We start from the raw sequence: 19,242 nt of genomic DNA on the forward strand, positions 1-19,242 counted from the left end.
TAGTCCACTCGAGACCACTACAGGCTCTAGTGCTGTCTCGAGGAGTTAGCGAACGTGTGATTGCCGAAGAATTTTGTGATCTTATATTGAGAAATGGAGAGACAGTCCAAACTAGCGAGTATAAATCTTTAGGAGAATCAGCTTCGGCGGTTGTAACAAAGTTCTCTGCGGTCAGTTCATCAGATCTGGATGACAGCTTCACACCAGAGGAGCTCCAATATGTGCTGTCTTCAGTAAAACGAACAAGTTCACCAAGATATAACTGATGGAGTTACATTCGCTGCACTTGCTAATGTGTGCAAGAAAGCAAAATTACACCTGTTGGACATCTATAATAAAAGTTGGCAAGAAGAAAAAGTTTCGGAAAGTTGGAAGATATCAAAAGTAGTACCGTTGCTAAAGCCAGGGAAGAGCCCTATGCAGTGGGACTCGTTTGGCCGGTTAGTTTGACAAGTTGTTTTTCAAAAGTGATTAAAAAATGATCAATAAACGTATTTTATGGTAGCAAGACATGATAAAAACTACTACCATAAAGCATAGCCGGCTTCAGAAGAGGTAGATGCACAATGTACTGCATTCTAGATTTGGTCACAGATGTGCAAAACCAGCAAACGCAAGGGAACATCACTGTCGCTGTATTTCTTGATGTCCACCGAGCATACGACACAGTGAGTCACGTTCACGTTCTGGAAGGCCTGGCGTTACAGGGATTCAAGCGCAAGATACTGCGTTGGATCGCTGACTTCCTGAAGCAGCGGAAAACTTTCGTAGTTACGCAGGAGGGCCCAACCTCAGAACATGTCATCAGCCAAGGAGTGTCACAGGGCAGCGTGCTAAGCCTTACTCTCTTTAATGCAGTTATGGCGCAGCTCCCGTATAATCTTCCACCTAACATCAGATGTTCAATATATGCTGATGATATAAGCATATGGACGTCTGGTCCATCGTTTTTGGGTGTACAACAAACTCTACAAGAAGGATTGGATTATGTAGACCGTTTTCTAAGAAAAAGAGGTATGGCACTGAATCTGGCTTAAACTGCCGTACTTCCGTTTACATTAAAAAGACCTGGAAATTTCCAGATTATTCGGAAAAATCAGCCTATTCAAATGGTTAAAACTCATAAATTCTTGGGAGTAATTTTTGACCGGAGACTAACATGGTCGCCTCATGTCCAGTCCTTTGAACAAAAAGTGAATCAGGCCATTTGAATCCTCCGGCATCTCTGCGGGGCCAAATGGGGTGGTACTACAGAGTCGTTATTAGCCCTACATATTGCCTGGATACGCCCCATCGTAACTTAATTACTGCCTCTGCTGACGGACTTCCAGCCTCCACCGAAAGTAGACTTCACTTGTTATTGGCAAGGAACTTGAGGGTATGCCTGGGTTTTTCATTGTCAACTTCCAATGCTTTAGTGTATGCAGAGGCTCGACAGCCACCTTTGGCAGTACTCCGAACTGAAGAAACATCTAGAAATTTATTTAGAATTTTCACGCAACATGAAAGTCATTTTTATCGGGTGCACTAACACAAAGGACGGCAACGAGACTACACGATAGTACATCATCATTTCAAGCAGTAGTACCAGAATTTAAACAATGGAAACCTTCAAAACCACCTTGGACGCTGCCACTTCTCAACGTTATCTGTGAAATAGATGGCATAGAGAAGAAAGCAGACATGGCACCTCTAGTAGCTTCATGTAATGCATAATGAAAAAACGAAGATATATAAAGACGGATCACGCACTGAAAAATCGTCAGCCTGTGCGGTCTTTATACCCAAAATTCAGAAAGGAAGATGTGCAAATTATCGCACAAATCTTCATCGACGACAGCAGAATTGGCGGCTATTTATGAAGCAGTTAAGCTTATCTGCAGGAATCGTGAGCCACGAAAGTGGATGATATGCACTGATAGCAAACCTGCTCTTCAGCTAATCAGAAATGTGAGATCACCTTACAAAAATGGTGAAATAGCACAATGTATTGCAGAAATTGTGGAATATGCCTCATTTCAGGGTCACAACATCGTATTCCAATGGATACTCAGCCACATTGAAATAAAGGGAAATGAAGAGGCTGATAGCCTCGCGAAGAAAGCATTGCAGGAAGGACGGGATTGCACAATCCCTATGTCTGGGGCGGATATTCGACATTTTATAACGCAAGGAGCTAACCATTGTTTGATGGAGAACTGGTTTGAGAGCCCTAAATCAAAGGAAACGATACTTTATGAAGTTGATCCACACAGAAAATTTTCCGTAGCGACAGACCTCCCACGACACCTAGAGACAATAATCCACCGACTTCGATTGGAAGTAGCATACACAAACAGCTTCCTGCACAAGATACATCGATCCAACTCACCGGAATGCCATTGTGGTCATGTAGAAGAAATTGTTCGCCATATTCTTTTGGAGTGCGTTAAATACGCGAATGAAAGAGGAAAATTAAAGGGCAAATTAGCAAGTTTGGACAGACGCCCCCTAACAATAAAGAAACTACTTGGACCATGGCCTGAGATGCATCTCCAGAAAAAGGCAATAATCTTCCTGACAGACTTTTTAGTGCAAACCGGACTGGACAGGTGCCTATGATATACAGCCAGAGATGGGTATATATAAAATGTGGTCATGTATATACTGACAGTATAATAGTAAGGTGTGCGTTTAAATAGTTTATGACTGTGTGAACTGCTCTAAAAAAACTGTGTATTGGCATCATAACTGAACTGGTTTCAGTGTGCTATTATGTTTTTTTTTTCTTTTCTTTTCCGTATTGTTAATTTTTGGGTACCGCTTTGTATTATTCATTTTTCGCTGCAAAACTCCGTGATATGGAGTAGCCAAGGCAATATGCACCTCAACCTCCCCACAGCGAAACAGTTAAAACAGAACAGAACAGACATTCTACTATGGGAGGGCAAGCATAGAGTAACATAGTACACGTTACTCTATGGAGCAACACCACGACAACAAGAGCACCAATACACTGCTTCTGCGCAAAGACGATGAGTATAGCTATTTTGTCGAATTATCTCTTCCGAGGGTCCTGCATGTTACACTGGTGGACGCTACCATTACCTTGTTTCTAGCATTTCGCTTTCTGTAACGAGCACCGCAATTTCTCTACAGCATAATTTGTTCATCTTGTAAGCATAATCTTTTTGATTTAAAATTTATATGCGCATAATTAGACGGGCTAATAGTCTAACCTAACCTTCGCAAGTTGGCGTACAGGACGTTCATTTGCTCGCAGTTAGAAATCGCGTTGTGTGTTTGGTCCCCCATAAAGATTACCTAATAATTACTTTTCATCATTAATTCCTGATTGATTACTAAGTGAACACGAGTTAGGTGCAGAAATAAATTGGCAGATCCCACGTACAGTGGGAATCCATGATATGCGAAGTCCGAATGATAGAGGTCGATATGTCCCTTTAAGATCTCCACAAGGTTACTAGACGAGGTAAATGATGCCATACATGACTTCTGTGTCATGATTAATATGCTTGAATGTGTCATTTACCTTCGTCATATGTTCACATCACGTGATACAAAATTTACTATATGTGGAGCTAGCGAAACGGCCGTGCGCACGCTGTGAGCGTGGTAAGTTGTCATGTTGTGACATGACACGTGTGTCACGATCATCATGTTTGCACCAATCATATATTTCGTCATCCATTCACGTCACGTAACACCGAATTTGGTATATATAGAGCTAGCAAAACGGCTGTGAACGCATCATGAAAGGCTCAATATACTCCAATGTAGCGTTGACGCGCGCGCACGTTGGGCACAGATATGCTACGTTAGCAAAACGCGAACTTTCTGTAGTCTGACGCCAGGCGCGACCGGCGTCAGTCGGCGCGGCCCGACGGCAACCGGCGCGAAATGCAACATGCTGCATTTCGCGCCGATGCATTACCCAGACAACACTGCGTCTCCCTCTTTTAGGGGCGAAGCTCCTTATGGCGTGGCTTGTGCGTCCCTCGTAGTACGTAGCCACCAGTGGCACATACCCGAAATAGGTATAACATTTGACCTCCAAAGTGGTGCCGGTGAGGGATTTCTTCTGTGCGTTGTTTAACAATAAAAAATAGTGCTCAATGTACATGCCAATGGCTGCTAATGGGGAATGAGAGACAGAAGCATTCGGCATTTAGTCAACGCGCACGCTGCGATTCCCATTACCAGCCATTGGCATGTACATTGAGCACTATCGGACAAGAAAGGGTTGCTACATTATACTCGCTGGGTGTAACCTCCTTAGCTTTAGAAAGGTTTAGCGAGTGTTGAGCCGCAGGGCCATGAATAAAATGAACTAGTATATACCATGAATGAAGCGAGGTGGTTAAAGGGGGGAAGCAGATATGAAGCACAAGCCGTAAGAAATTAAAAGCTGAATCCTCCTGTTTGTCATTTCACATTAGCAGCCACTGGCATGTACATTGAGCACTATCTGACAGAAAAAGGTTGCTACGTTATACTCGCTGGGCGTAACCTCCTTGGTTTTAGAAAGGTTTAACGAGCATTGGGCCGCAGTGCCATGAATACAGTGAACTAGTATATACCATGAACTCAAAGTGGTTGAAGGTGGGAAGTAGACCCGAAGCGCAAGCCGTAAGAAAGTGTGCGTGTGCCACCTCTCGTTTAGTACTTGGAATGTCTACTGAATGGCGGTGTTTCTGTATGGGGAATATATGATAAAAAAATGCGAGATGGTGGGACTTGGAGTGTTGAATTGATGGACGAACGGACACACAGACAGATGCATGGATGGACGCATGAACGGATGCAGGGGCGGATGCATGAACGAACGCAGGGACGGGCGCACGAACAGACGCATGGACGGTCACTAAGACGGACGCATGGACGGACGAATTCTTCGCCCCACTCTCCATCATTCACTCCGTGGATATGCTGCCATTTTTTTTTCGATGGAGGGACGCTGGACGCGCTGAAATGCGCATGCGTCAAAACGACGTAGCGCGGGACGTGCTTTCCAATATAAGGCAGGACCGGTGCCTGGCGTAGCAACGCCGACGTGACCCGACGAAATGAACGCCTGCGAGCACGCGCACCGCGTCACGACGAAATGTATTGGCGCCTTGACTGTGGCGTGTAGTCATGTTCTCACATGAGTGAGTGAGTGAGTGAGTGAGTGAGTGAGTGAGTGAGTGAGTGAGTGAGTGAGTGAGTGAGTGAGTGAGTGAGTGAGTGAGAACAACTTTATTATGGTCCGGTGCAGACGCTGAGGTTGCCACGCGTCAACCGGCTACTCCCACGTGGGAACCGGCAGGTCTAGCCTGCCGGCCCTGTCGCGGGCACACTTGACGGCCAGGATTTGGTCCTGAAGTTCTGGGCTGTGCAGAAGCGCATCCCACTCGGGTTTGCTATAGGTCGGTCCAAGCGACCCGAACTCCCAGAGCATGTGTGCTAATGTAGCGGTCTGCCCGCAAGCGGCGCAGGCAGCATCGGGGCATTAGTGAGGATAAGTTGCGTTCAGGTATGCTAACGACGGGTACGAATGGGTTTGAAGTAAGCGCAACGAGACTGCCTGTGCTCTATTGAGTTTTGAATGTGGCATTGGGAATGCCCGCCTCGCCATGTAGTAATACTTGGTAATCTCGTTGTGTGTAGTAAGTGTGTGTTTATGTCCCACGTCGTCGGCACTGGAGCCGTCGCCCATGCAGGTCGAGAGCAGCGCGGTCAGTGAGCGCGCGCGCTGCTGAGTGGGCCGACTCGTTCTGGTTCAGTGCAACGCCGTTTACGGAACCGACATGCGCGGGGAACCAATGTATGGTGTGAGGTACAATCGTATCGCTGGTGGAGCTGCTCAAGATCCTGGCTGCCTCTGTTGATATGCGGCCCTTTTGAAAAGCTCTGACTGTGGCTTTGGAGTCGCTGTACACCTCTTCGCACTGATCATTTAGCAGAGCGAGTGCGATGGCCACTTGTTCGGCCACCTGGGGGTTCGTGGTGCGTACCGTGGCGCAGTACGTAGTCGAGCCCATCTGGTCCACGACCCCCGCTGCGAACTTTTTGCCGTCTCTATATGCTGCAGCGTCAATGAAACTTGCATTTACGCCACATTTTCTCAGTTGCTTCAGAAGAGCCGTCGCCCTTGCCCGACGACGTCCTTCGTTGTGTACAGGGTAAGTGTTGCGGGGTATTGGGGCAACAATAACGTCTTCCTGTATATGTTTTGATATACACACGCTATTTGTTTCCAGCTCCATAGCGTTAAAACCTAGCTCGCCAAGTATGCGCCGACCAACCATCGTAGTGGACAAGCGAGCCAGCTGCGAGCGTTGCTGCGTTTCCGCTCTCTCGGCAGCAGAGTTGTGCACACCGAGCGTGAGTAAGTTCTCGGTGTGTGCGCGTACAGGAAGCCACAGTGCTTTCTTGATCGATCACGTCGAGCTTGTTCCACTCCGACCTAAGCCAGTTGTGCATGGCAACGGTGTAGGTAAAGTGGCAAAGCACAAACGCACTGATGAGCCTTTACAAATTGTCTTCCTTAAGGCCTCTATGTCTCCCGGAGACTCTTTTGACGAGTCGAAAAGCATTGTCACTTTTGGCGACAATCTTCCGCAGGGCGATGCCGTTGCCACCCTTCACTTCAATAAACATGCCGAGGATCCGGATGGTGTCTACCCTCGGGATTTTCTCGCCGTCACTCGTGTAAATGTGTATATCGCTTTCTTGGACGGGTTTCCATCCCTTAGGTCAGCCACCTCGTTCTTTTTCATAGAGCAGGAGCTCCCACTTGGTGGGTGAGCATCTGAGTCCCATTTGGCGCAAGTACGATTCCACCTCAGCGACTGCTTCTTGAAGGGCATCTTGCACCCGGCCTTCGCTGCCGCCAACGCACCAGATTGCGATGCCGTCGGCGTAGATAGTATGCTTGATGCCGTCCACGCTAGCCAGTCTTTTCGACAGTCCAATCATGCAGAGATTGAACCGCGCCGGAGAAATCACAGACCCCTGGGGCGTGTCTCGATGTCCGAGTGGTACGCCTTCAGAGAAGGCGTACCACTCGCCGCCTCGCTTTTCTTCCAGACAAGAAGGACATGATGTAGTTGTGCACCCTGGGCCCAAGCTCGAGTTTCGCCACAGTCTCCAAGATGAATTCGTATTTCATGTTGTCAAAGGCCTTCTCTAGGTCTAGGCCAAGAAGATCCTTTGTATCTCTAGAGTATTCATCAAGAACTTGGTGCTTGATGAGCAGCATGGCATCCTGCGTTGAAAGGCCGGTATGAAACCCGATCATATTGTGCGTATAAATCTCATTTCCCTCCAGGTAGTCGTTACGTCTGTTCAGAATCGCGTGCTCTGCCACCTTACCCACGCACGACGTGAGGGAAATGGGGCGAAGATTCTCAACGCTAGGAGACTTTCCTGGCTTGGAAGTCAGTACAATGTCAGCTAGCTTCCATTCCTCAGGAACTCTTCCCATTTTCTATGCTTCATTGATGCCAGTTAGACGTTCTATGGATGCGTCGTCGAGGCTTCTGAGGGCTCTGTTCGTGATCCCGTCTGGCCCTGGTGCCGACTTGCGATTGAGCATTTGTATCACTCTCCTGATTTCAGCCTCTGAAAAGTCTTCGTCTAGTTCAGGTATAGGAGGGCCGCCATACTCTGGGAACACCCCGTCTTCGACCTCTCGTTCGCCCGGCAGGTGCTTGGAAACTAATCGGGTAACGAGTTCGTCAACCCCCTGTTCTTTGGTGGCTTCGTGAAGGGCACGGGCTAAAGTGTGTCTCTGGTTGGCTCTACTGCTGTGCTCGTCCAAGAGGTGCTTCAGAAGGTGCCAGGACTTGCCATTTCTGATTTGACCGTCGACGAACTCGCACAGCTCATCCCACTGCTGTTTTCACAGTGTGTCGCAATGATGTTCGATTTCTTTGTTCAACTTTGATATTTTTGCCGCATCCTACGGTTGTGCACCTGCTTCTTCCATCGAGAAAATAGAGCTGTCTTGGCTTCGAGCAGGTGGGCAAGCCTACTGTCCATCTTCTCAACATTTAAATCTGTCTTTATCTTTTTGGTGGCAGCGGTGGTATCTCTGCGAATGCCCTCACACCATTCCTCGAAATTGTCAGGAGCACTGACCTTTGTACCGCGAACGCTGCGAAAAAGGTCCCAGTCAACCACTATGAACTCTCGGACTCTGCTACAGCCCACTATAATAGAAGTTTGCAGAACTTAGTGGTCGCTGCTAAAATGCATGGCGGTGTTGGCCCATGTACTCTTTTCGACATTCTTGATGAAAGCGAGGTCTGGCGTCGTGTCTCTGGTCGCATAGTTGCCTATTCGCGTAGGAAAAGCCTTATAAGTGATTAAGATAAGGTCTAGTTAGGTGGCGTCCTGCCAGAGGTTGCGACCTTTTTTCGTCTCATACACGTATCCCCATTAGCAATGTGGAACATTGAAGTCACCGACTATGACAAGGGGCCGAGGACCGGCTAGTTCAACTGCCCTCTCGAGCAACGTCTTGAACTGCTGGCGCCTGTGCCTGGGGTTACTGTAGACATTCAATACAAAAACGCTGTTTCTCCGCTGATTGCGCCGCAGTGTGTCAAGTAGGATCTCTACCATTACATATTCGATATATCATATGGCCACCTTGGGTGACGTGTGTCAGCTTTTTACTTATAAGTGTGCAGATACCGCGTCCTTCTGACTGACCACGGACTGCCCGGTAACCAGAAAGGGACGCTGCAGAGACTAAGGTCTCTTGAAGGGCTATAAGTTGAGGTTTCTTTGTTATTGTTCTAAAGTACTGCTGCAGGAGTACTCTTTTACCAGCGTGCCCCCTGCAGTTCCATTGCCAAATACAGACAGTGTATTTTTCGTTATTCATTATGGATTCTACTTTGATCACCACCCTGGGGGGTCAGTGTGACTCGAAAAATCTGTTCCTCTTCGTAATTAACTCCAGGGCTATCGGCGTGTACGGGAATGGCCACTTCCTCGTTGCCAGGCGACGCACCCCGTGGCGCAGGTTTAGGCAGTTTGGCGTGACTTTCTATCGCAATGATGCGCTCGTTCATTGCCCTAAGCCCCTCTACTGGGTCACTGAGTGCAGCCTGCATTTGCCTAACACTCTCCGTGAGGCTAGCTACACTCCCTTCCACAATCTTATTGTTCTCTTTAATTGTAATCAGCGTTTGCTTAATCTCCTCGACTTGAGATTCCGTGTTCCTAAGCTTGCTTACTACCGCTCTGCGTTTGGTTGCCATGGGCCCATCTCTAATAGGGGCCGGAACCGGCGTATCGGTGGTTTCGCCTTCAGTATTGCTGCGCATCGTGCTCAGAATTCTTTTAAACTCCGCGATTTCCTTTGTCATTTTAGTAAGCGTATCCTTAAGCTCAGCGTTTTCCTTTTTCAATCGTAATATCTCCGCGTCTTTAGCATGTTCTGGGGACGGGTCGCATTGCATGGGTTTCTCGCAGTCATTACTACGAACCCTGTCGGCCCAGGTTAGGTATGACTTGCCCCTGCTCTGGTCCTCGGTGGCGTGGACTGCCCTGGACAGCTGGAGTCCCCGTGCGTGCCCGTAGTCTGCCCTGAGCGAGGGGTCTGGTCTGGTGTTCGGTGCATCAGTCTTTCCCTAACCAGGTCCGAGACTGGATCCGGAACAGGCAACGGAGCTGGGACGTGGTCTGGTGCCACCCCTGGATTGACACCACGTCCTGTGCGTGGAGCGGGCCCCGGATCTCGAACGGGATCCGAGACGCAACCTGGACGTGGAAAGACTCCTGCAGCTGCCTCTGGTTCTGGATCTCCCTCGTGATTTGAATCGGCCTACAGGAGACGATGGTCCGGGCTGGCCCTGCTGATGACAGTCGTTGAGCTCGAGGAAGCCATCGGCATTGACTGATGGAGACCTCTCCCGAGGGGCGCGGGCCCTCAGGCCTCGCCTGCGCCTGACGACATAGGGTATCTGATATAGGTGCTGGCATTCCCTGGATGCGGTGAGTTGCTTTGCGCCACACAATTTGCATACTGGTTCACAAACATGATCCTCTTCTTGCTGGATAGCTTGCCTGCAAGCCTTGCAGACTGAAGCGTCGGGCGTCGGGCAGACGTTAGAGCAGTTTCCTAGTTGGCCGAAGGCATAGCAAACATCAACTTGCTTCCTGTATAAAGTGCACTTGATGAGGGTGCCGCCATAGGAAACATAATTGGGAACCTTGTACCCGTCAAACAGCAGTATGATGACGCCAGTATACTTGATTCTTTTTGCTCCGAGGCCCAGTGGATTTCTCGCGTTGACAATCTTTCGGTCGATGGCTCCTGGATCATCACTAAGAGGGATCCCATGGATAACTCCCTTGCAGGTGGCATGCGGAGCAGTCACATATGCACTGACTTCGTGGCGCTATCCGGCCACTGTAATAGCTTCAAGGTTAACGTAGCACTTAACATTCTCTTGGCTCGAAGTACTGACGACCATAATATTTTGCAAGTGATTAGGGCACATTGTGTCCGTTTTCTCTCTTCCGGACCGAGCCCCGCCGCACTCCATATGGCCTCTGCCATGACCGACACGCCAGACTTGCTAATACACAGACCACCTCTCGGCCTCACGATGACCTTAGTTTCTACAAATGGCAGCGGTGGCATCTTGCTTCCCCTTATAAGGTTTTTCTTGACATCTCTGAAGCTGTGACGGCCGGGCGTAGGTTCTTGAGCATTCGTCTTAGACGCCGGCGTTCCGGCGCCAGCAGATCTACTGGCTTTCCTGACTTCCGATCGTCTTTTAGTCACCGTAGCCCATCCGCAATCCTTGTTATTCTCTTCAGCGTCCCCCGGGGTCTTTGATGATTTATCTTCCATCTCTTAATGTGGCGACAACAAGTCCTTTTCTGTTTGAGACGCAGTGCCTGTGCACCACGCAGACAGCGGTGCGGCTGGACCGAACGACGGCGTATGTAGCTGCACACTCAGCGTCGTCGTCACGAAACTCACTTATTATTGTACAAATAGTCCACCTTCCGGTGCGATTCTTGTGTCCACGGCGTCCCGATGATCTTAGAAGTCCGTTGCGACCCAATTTCGGATGAATGTGGCCTCACATAACACCAAGAAGCGAAGAAATCACTGGAGCCAATCGCAACGCGTCCAACCTGCACGGCGCCATCCTCACGTCTCTTCTCACATGACACGCATCTCATGGTTATCATGTTTGCACTAGTCACGATCTTTCGTCATTCATTGACGTCACGTAATAGCAAACTTGGCATCTGCAAAGCTAGCAAAACCTCTGTGAGCGCATCATGAGTGTGGCATGTAGTCATGTTATTGCATGAACGCATGTCGTGATTATCATGTTTGTATAAGTCATTTACCTATGTCGTCTGTTCGCGTCACGTAATACCGAGTTTGGTACATGTGAAACTAGCGAAACGGCCACCAGCGCATCATGAGCGTGGCATGTAGTCATGTTGTTACATGACACGCATCTCATGATTTTAATGTTAGGGTCTGTCACATATGTACGCTATGCAATCACGTCATACTATAGCATCGCAAGAGCTGCAGGATTATGAATTGTAAATCACGACAGCGTGACATCAAAGTCATGATCTTCATGTTATGACTAGTCAAATGTGTTCTTCATACAGTCATGTTATGCCATACCAAGTTTGGTATCGATACCATTATCGAAACGGCCAGAAGAACCAAAAGTCGTAGACGGCTAGATAGATAGATAGATAGATAGATAGATAGATAGATAGATAGATAGATAGATAGATAGATAGATAGATGGATAGATAGATAGATAGATAGATAGATAGATAGATAGATAGATAGATAGATAGATAGATAGATAGATAGATAGATAGATAGATAGATAGATAGATAGATAGATAGATAGATAGATAGATAGATAGATAGATAGATAGATAGATAGATAGATAGATAGATAGATAGATAGATAGATAGATAGATAGATAGATAGATAGATAGATAGATAGATAGATAGATAGATAGATAGATAGATAGATAGATAGATAGATAGATAGATAGATAGATAGATAGATAGATAGATAGATAGATAGATAGATAGACGGATGGACGGACGGACGGACGGACGAATGGATGGATGGATGGATACGCGCTAAGTCGCAGAAGTTCGCTAAGACATGCTTCGCATTTAAAACAGTAAATGCCACATGGTTGGCGTCTCCCCCCCCCTCCCCTTGTCACAGCGCCGGATCGCACTGCAATCGGCGAAACTTTCACCTATTGTCCTTCGTTTTCACTCGCGCAAGACAATTCACAAGGCTAAGTATTCGTGACGTGACGAAAAATTTGTAATTAAACGATTAATTTGTCCTCTTATAAACGTATGTCTTATATTCTCTTGCACGTCGTATGTATGCTCAATGACAGTAGAGGCTTTAAGCTTTTACATGTACTTCTTTACGTTAACGTGTTACCGGATACCAGTTTGCGTTCACCGTCTTACCAGAGCGCATGTTTTTCAACGTTTTAGCTGCTCATACGTTTAGGTACGTACGCAAACATATAATTTGAAGCTGTCGCACACCATAAATGGTGATGCTGATTGCATTTTAACTATCTTTAGCTCGGATAGGATGGAATCAGCACTGCGAAAAATCAAATGATGTTTCTTTAATATGTACTTTGTCATCGTACGTGCAAAAGGCAAAATCAATACAAGGTTGCTGCCACGATGGTGTCGACATTTTGTGACATTTCGTGCAACCACAGTCATGAACACGTCGGCATACGCGTAATACTTATTGAGCTGTAAACTATTAAAAGTGCAACGCATTCATGATAACACCACTCCGCGGTTTTCACGCCAGACGTAAAATACTCGATCTTTTTGCAATAACAACTCGGTGATTTCCTGGTTTAATAGAGCCCCGCTAGATGGCGCTACCTATCCAGATGTCTGTATATGGAGTACTGGAGACACATCTTCGGGAGATAGAGCAACCACCTTTCAATCCGGACTATGTATGGGAATATTGCAATACAACCGAAGTCAGCAAAAGGAGGGGTGGAGGTGGTGCATTCGTACATAAAAGTATGGGTTGGCAAAGAGTCAAGCAGGCATGCATGGGACATCTATAGTTAAGAGGGAAAGTAGCTGGGCAGATGACACTCCTTGGTTTGATGTACTTGTGGACGGGAGCAAAGGCCAGAGAGAAAACCAGGCAATGGTGGAGTGTATATCAAAAGAAAATGAGGAATTAAGAAGAGAGTGCGAGATATTCATACTAGGAGATATGAATGCGCACATAGAAGATATAGATGGGTATACTGACCTAACAGGCAAAATGATCGTGTATTTGTGTGAAAGGCATGATTTGATCATTTGCAACAGTACCCAGAAGTGTGAAGGGCAAATAACATGGGAGGTAGGAAGGCTGCAGTCGACGATAGATTACACACTGATGTCACATAGGATGTATGATAAGCTCAGGAGAATGCACATAGATAAAGGTGGCTCCGGAAGTCTGGGTAGTGATCACAAACGTATCAAGGTAAGTTTTGGAAGAGCAGTGAAAGTGGGAAGGAGACAAGATGAGCAACTACAGAAAAATTTTTATTCATAAAGGCAAATTGAAATACCCGCTAAACAAATTGAGAAAGTAATCACTGAGAATAATAAAACAGTGTGGACATACACGAATCTAATTAGACTGTTTGAGCTAGAGCTTGCTAAGACACGTGACAAGTCATCCCGCAAAAGAAGACACAAACCCGAACGTTGGTGGGATGAGCAAGTTAAGAGAGCCATAGCAAAATGACAGGAAGCCTCTAGGGAACACAGACGTGCTAAGCAGCGGGGTGAACCGACAGATGATGTTGAAAGAAAATGGCACGTCTTTCTAAGTTGTAGGAGGGAAACATTCATTTTCATCAATGAAAAGATTAGAAGAAAGGGGGATCAGTGGCTAGCAGAAGGGCATAAAAAGAATATAAAGGCAGCTGCGAAATTTCGGAACCATCTAAACTTCCCGAGAAATGAGACAAGCCTAGAGCAGAGGTTTATGCCTACAGCTCAAGGTGCTAGGCTAGAAGGGGACGAAGCTATTGAATATATAGGAACAAGGGTGACAGAAAACTTTCTACAAGGAAGGGCCTTATGCACCACAATAGACAAGGATGGATCAAGTGGCGCAATGGCTCCATTTTCACAACGATAGCGGGAAAGGGCTGAGAAGAGGGTTCCTAGTAGTACATCAACAGGCCCAGATGGCATTGCAATTATGCTGATAAAGACATTGGGTCTGAAGTCTAGGCAGACTTTGAGAGAGGCAGTGAGCAAAAGAATAATCGATGGTGAGTCCTCGATGGATGGAAACTTAGCAGGATGAGCATGATCTATAAAGGAAAGGGGGACAAAGCTGACGCAAACAACTACTGCCCTATAACAGTAACATCAATGGTCTACAGGCTGGCCATGCAGACAATAAATAAAAAACTGCAGGCGTGAATGGAGGATGACGGGGTGCTTGAGGAACTGCAGAATGGGTTTCAGAAACACGGGAGGTTGGAAGATAATCTGTTCTCACTGACGCAGTGCATCGAAATAGCAGAAAAGGAACACAGGGCCCTGTGGCTAGCATTTTTGGATATCAAGGCAGCGTACGTTAGCGTGGTTCAAGAGGACTTGTGGGGAATACTGGACACACTAGGTGTGGAAGTTGGACTCACTAATCCTTTAAAGGATATCTATAAAAGTAACAGTGTAGTTCTAAAGTGAGAAAAACATGTATCAAAGCCATCAAAGGTAAAAGGGGGTCTTGGGCAGGGGGGCCCCCGGTCACCCTTGTTATTCATGATGTACCTACAAGAATTAGAGGCCAAACTAGAGGAAAGTGGACTTAGCTTCAACCTCTCCTTCATCAAACAAGTAAAAATAGTTGAACAGGCACTACCAGCATTGATTTACGCAGATGATATAGTGCTAATGGTCGACAACTAGAATTTGCAGAGATTGATGCGGCAATCAGGGAGATATGTTTGATTTCAGATTCAATGAGTAAAAAATCAGCAATCATGATTTTTAATGATAATGAAGTTAGTGAGCTTGGGATACAGCAGGTCACGCTAGAGATAACAGATAAATACAAATATCTGGCCGTATGGATAAGCAATGGGGCCGAGTACCTTAGGTAACGCGAAGTGTAAGTAATGACTAAAGGTAACAGGAATGCAGCAGGAATGAAAAATAGGGCACTGTGGAATTACAATAGGTATGATATTGTGAGAGGAATATGGAAAGGGGGCATGATTCCTGGTCTGACGTTCGGCAATGCGGTCTTGTACATGAGATCAGAAGTTCAAGCAAGATTAGAAATTAAGCAACGTGGAATATGTAGGCTTGCTTTAGGAGCTCACGGGAGTACACCAAATCAGGAAGTACAAGGTGATGTGGGATAGACATCATCTGAGGGCAGGGAACTTAGCAGCAAGATAAAATTTGAGAAGCAATTGGGGGAAATGTGGGAGGAGCGTTGGGCTAAGAAGGTTTTCAGCTACTTGTACATGAAGAATGTCGATACAAAATGGAGGAAGCAAACCAGAAAATTGACGGGTAAATACTCAGAAAACAGCAGGGGGCCAAACCAAAAATATCTATCGGTTAAGAAGAAGGTGACTGAAACCGAGAGTGACATGTGGAGAATTGGCATGATTAGAAAGTCCGCACTAGAGATCTATCGAACTTTTAAGCAGCAAATTACCAAGGAAAGGATCTGTGATAATACTCGGGGTAGTTTTCTACTGTTTGAGGTTGGTACGGGAGTATTGGGAACCAAGACATATGAGGCCAAATACGAAGAGGTAGACACGGTATGCAGCACATGTGGAGAGGAGCAGGAAACTGCCGAACACTTGATAATGTTCTGTAAAGGGCTTCACCCGATTGTTCAGGATGATGGCGCGGAGTTTTTTAAAGCACCAGGGCTTAGGGACGCACACGGGGGCAAAATAGACTTTAAGCGGGCAGAATCAACTTGAAGGAGGTTATGTGATTGGTGGCTTAAGTCAAGGCGCGAGTGAAAATTAAACCATTCACTGCAAAGTACCAGTCCTCAACTTCACTATTTAAAGGGGAAGAAAGAAAAATCTAGTGGTTGGTTCACTAAGTATTACGGCTAGGTGGCATTAGCCGCCGCCCGATCTAAAGAGTACAGCCACATCAATCCATCCATTCATTCATCTGACTGGACACGACGACTCTACCTGCTGGAAAAAAACTATGGCTTCTTTGCAGGAGTCAGTCCTATTGAAACTGCGGCCAAGTTGGCGGTTAAGGTCTGCTTGCGAGTCAGACCGAGAAGTGGAAGAAACCTGATGGCGAGAAGCTATGGTGGCAAAGTCCACCCTCGAGTGCTACAGAAAACACCAGGACAGCATCTGTGGGTCGCGCCTCTATGATAACGGCATCGGCAGCAGCCTCCTGTTCGAGGCGAGAGCTGGGGCTCTTCATACTCTGGAGTACCACAGAAAGTTTGGTGGCGCTGTTGCCAGCAACCTATGCAGATTTTGGAGTGTAGAGAGTGAGAAGCAGGAGCACCTCTTTCTTCGCTGCAAGTCTCCCAACTGCTCTGGTGGAGGGCGAAACCCTCCCACAGGTGCTCAGGTTTCAAATGATCGCTGAAGATGGAAGCAGCGACAATGGGAGAGGTAAGGGGGAAGGGGGGGCGTACGCGTGTGCAGTTACGAAAAGGTGACTTACTGAGTGGTGGGCAACAATGCGGGAAACTCAGGACCTACACCACTACGTGAGCGTCTCCTGCCTGGGTCATTCAAGAGAGTGAATCCTTTTCTTTTTTTGTTCTCCTTTTTAGGGGCGAAACTCCTTAAGACGTCACGATGTCTGCCGTCTCCCATCTGTCCGTAACACGTCTTCATCTGTCTGATATTTCTGAGCCATTTTCCATGTAACCTTCAACTTATAAGCAACAGAGGGCGCTGTGGTTAATTGTAGGTGTGATGGCGCTGCTGTCAACGCTATATATATATATATATATATATATATATATATATATATATATATATATATATATATATATATATATATATATATATATATATATATATATATATATATATATATATATATATATATATATATATATATATATAGAACCACGTTCCATACCACACATTCTCTTTCTCATATGGACGAAGACGAACGCAGGAAAGCGCGACGTGCTAAGTATCAGCGTCGCCGTCGACGGGAAGCTACCGCGGAGACTAAATAGAAGGAAGCGGATGCAAAGTGGTGACGGCGCCAAGAAAATTCTACACCACAGACTAGGGCTAAGGAAGCGAAGGCTAAGCGGGAAAAACGCCAAGCTGACACGCAGTTGAGACAACTTGAAGCGGATGCAAGGCGACAATACCGACAAGAAAATTCTACGCCAGAGACGATAGCTAATGAAGCTGTAATTATGAAGTCAAAACGTAACCCGGAACTCAGAACCTCATATCAGCTATTAATAAGAATCAGCGCTATGTCACAATCGGTCTCAGCACTATCTCCTTGGATAAAAAATATATATAAGTATCACAACCACAATCAGTCTCAGTACTATCTCAACTTTAATCAAAATAATCACCTCCGAAAGCTTTGCCCCATAAGTATCTTCAAGCAGCTTGAAATGCAGTGATTTCTTTACCCCCTCCTTTTTTATGCCAGGACACTGAGTGTGTTCCCTCATTGCAAAAAGGTCGGCCGCCATTACATCATCATCATCATCATCATCATCATCATCATCATCATCATCATCATCATCGGAATGTTGCGGAATGCACGAAATGATGCACGGAATGGTGCGGAGCTTGGACAGCCCCAACTAAATGGGGTGCGATGCATACGAAAACACCGAAAGCACGAACATCTTTGTAACGTGGATTCCTAAATATAAATGGTGCACGTCATGCGCTAAGTGGGAAGATAGAAACCAAACTATGATCGCAGAGCACGTGCTGCTCTAAGCTGTAGCTGAAATCAATCTCCGAAATTTGAAGGAGCCGCCTATTCATGCCGACTGGAAATGGGAAGGCAAGAACAGAACTGGTCATGGTCGAAAGGGAAGGTGTTAGGGCTTCCTGTGGAAACGTGAACAGAACTGGCAGCGAGAGGACCGGGGCTGTGCTTACACTTAGTGGATGGCGGGAGACTTGATGGGGACGACAGTAGTGGTGTGTGTGGTGTATTTCGCTGCCAAGGGTGTGCACTATGATAAAAATGAGCGACTGTTGGAGTGTGTCCTTGGAGATGCGGAACGTCTGACGGGCTGCAGGAAAATGTTCATCTTGGGAGACTTAAAGGGACATATTTACGAGGTGGATGGCTACAGAGATGCGAATGGCAGACTGCTTAGTCAACTGGCAGAACAGATTCAGCTGGATTTCCTCAACACCTCTTCACGTTGGGAGGGCCAAAGAACATGGTGTGCTCGGGGAAGCGGCACGTCTATCGACTACTATCTGGCGTCTGAAGGGCTGGGGAAAGCCCTACGACGACTTCACATAGGTGAGTAGAGAATGCGTAGCATCGGGAGCACCTTCGATTGACTTTGGCTTGATTTCTCCAAAGACCAACACCCAAAGGCAGACTCAAAGCACAGATTGACCCGTAATATGTATCTGCTAGTGAGCATGCTTGAAAAAGTGGTGGAGCAATTCAGAAGGAGCCCAGAGAGACAACGCCAAGATATACGTAAAGAATGTGTCAGTATTATGTCGCATTATGGAGAGGAGCAAAGTCACTAATGGCACAACATCAGTTCACTATGACCGAAAACCCTGGTGGGACATGAAAGTTTTCGAAGCGTGGCATGCACGGCGGGAAGCAAATCGCTCCTATCATCGAGCAGTCAAAATGAAAGGTGCAGTGCAAACCGACATCACAGGGCAGCGCTACCTTCAACTCAAACGCGACATGCAGGCTCTAGTGCAGGTGAAACTTTCTAGGTCCAATGTTCTGTTTTTACAAAAGCGGAAATCAGAAGGCAAGAACGTGGCCTAGAAATTCTGGAGCCATGTTTGAACATTGTACTGGAGGGAGCCGTCTCTTCAGTTTGTTGTAGACAGCACGGGAAAGAGGCCTTGACAGAACACCTTAAGACTCAACACCCATGAATGCCAGCAACAATGCATTTCTGCAATTGGCCTGGAGGACATACCATGGCTCCACCTACGTGATGACATCACTCATAGGATGC

Source organism: Rhipicephalus microplus, chromosome 5 (genome assembly GCF_043290135.1).
Source record: "Rhipicephalus microplus isolate Deutch F79 chromosome 5, USDA_Rmic, whole genome shotgun sequence".
In the NCBI taxonomy this organism is placed as follows: domain Eukaryota; kingdom Metazoa; phylum Arthropoda; class Arachnida; order Ixodida; family Ixodidae; genus Rhipicephalus; species Rhipicephalus microplus.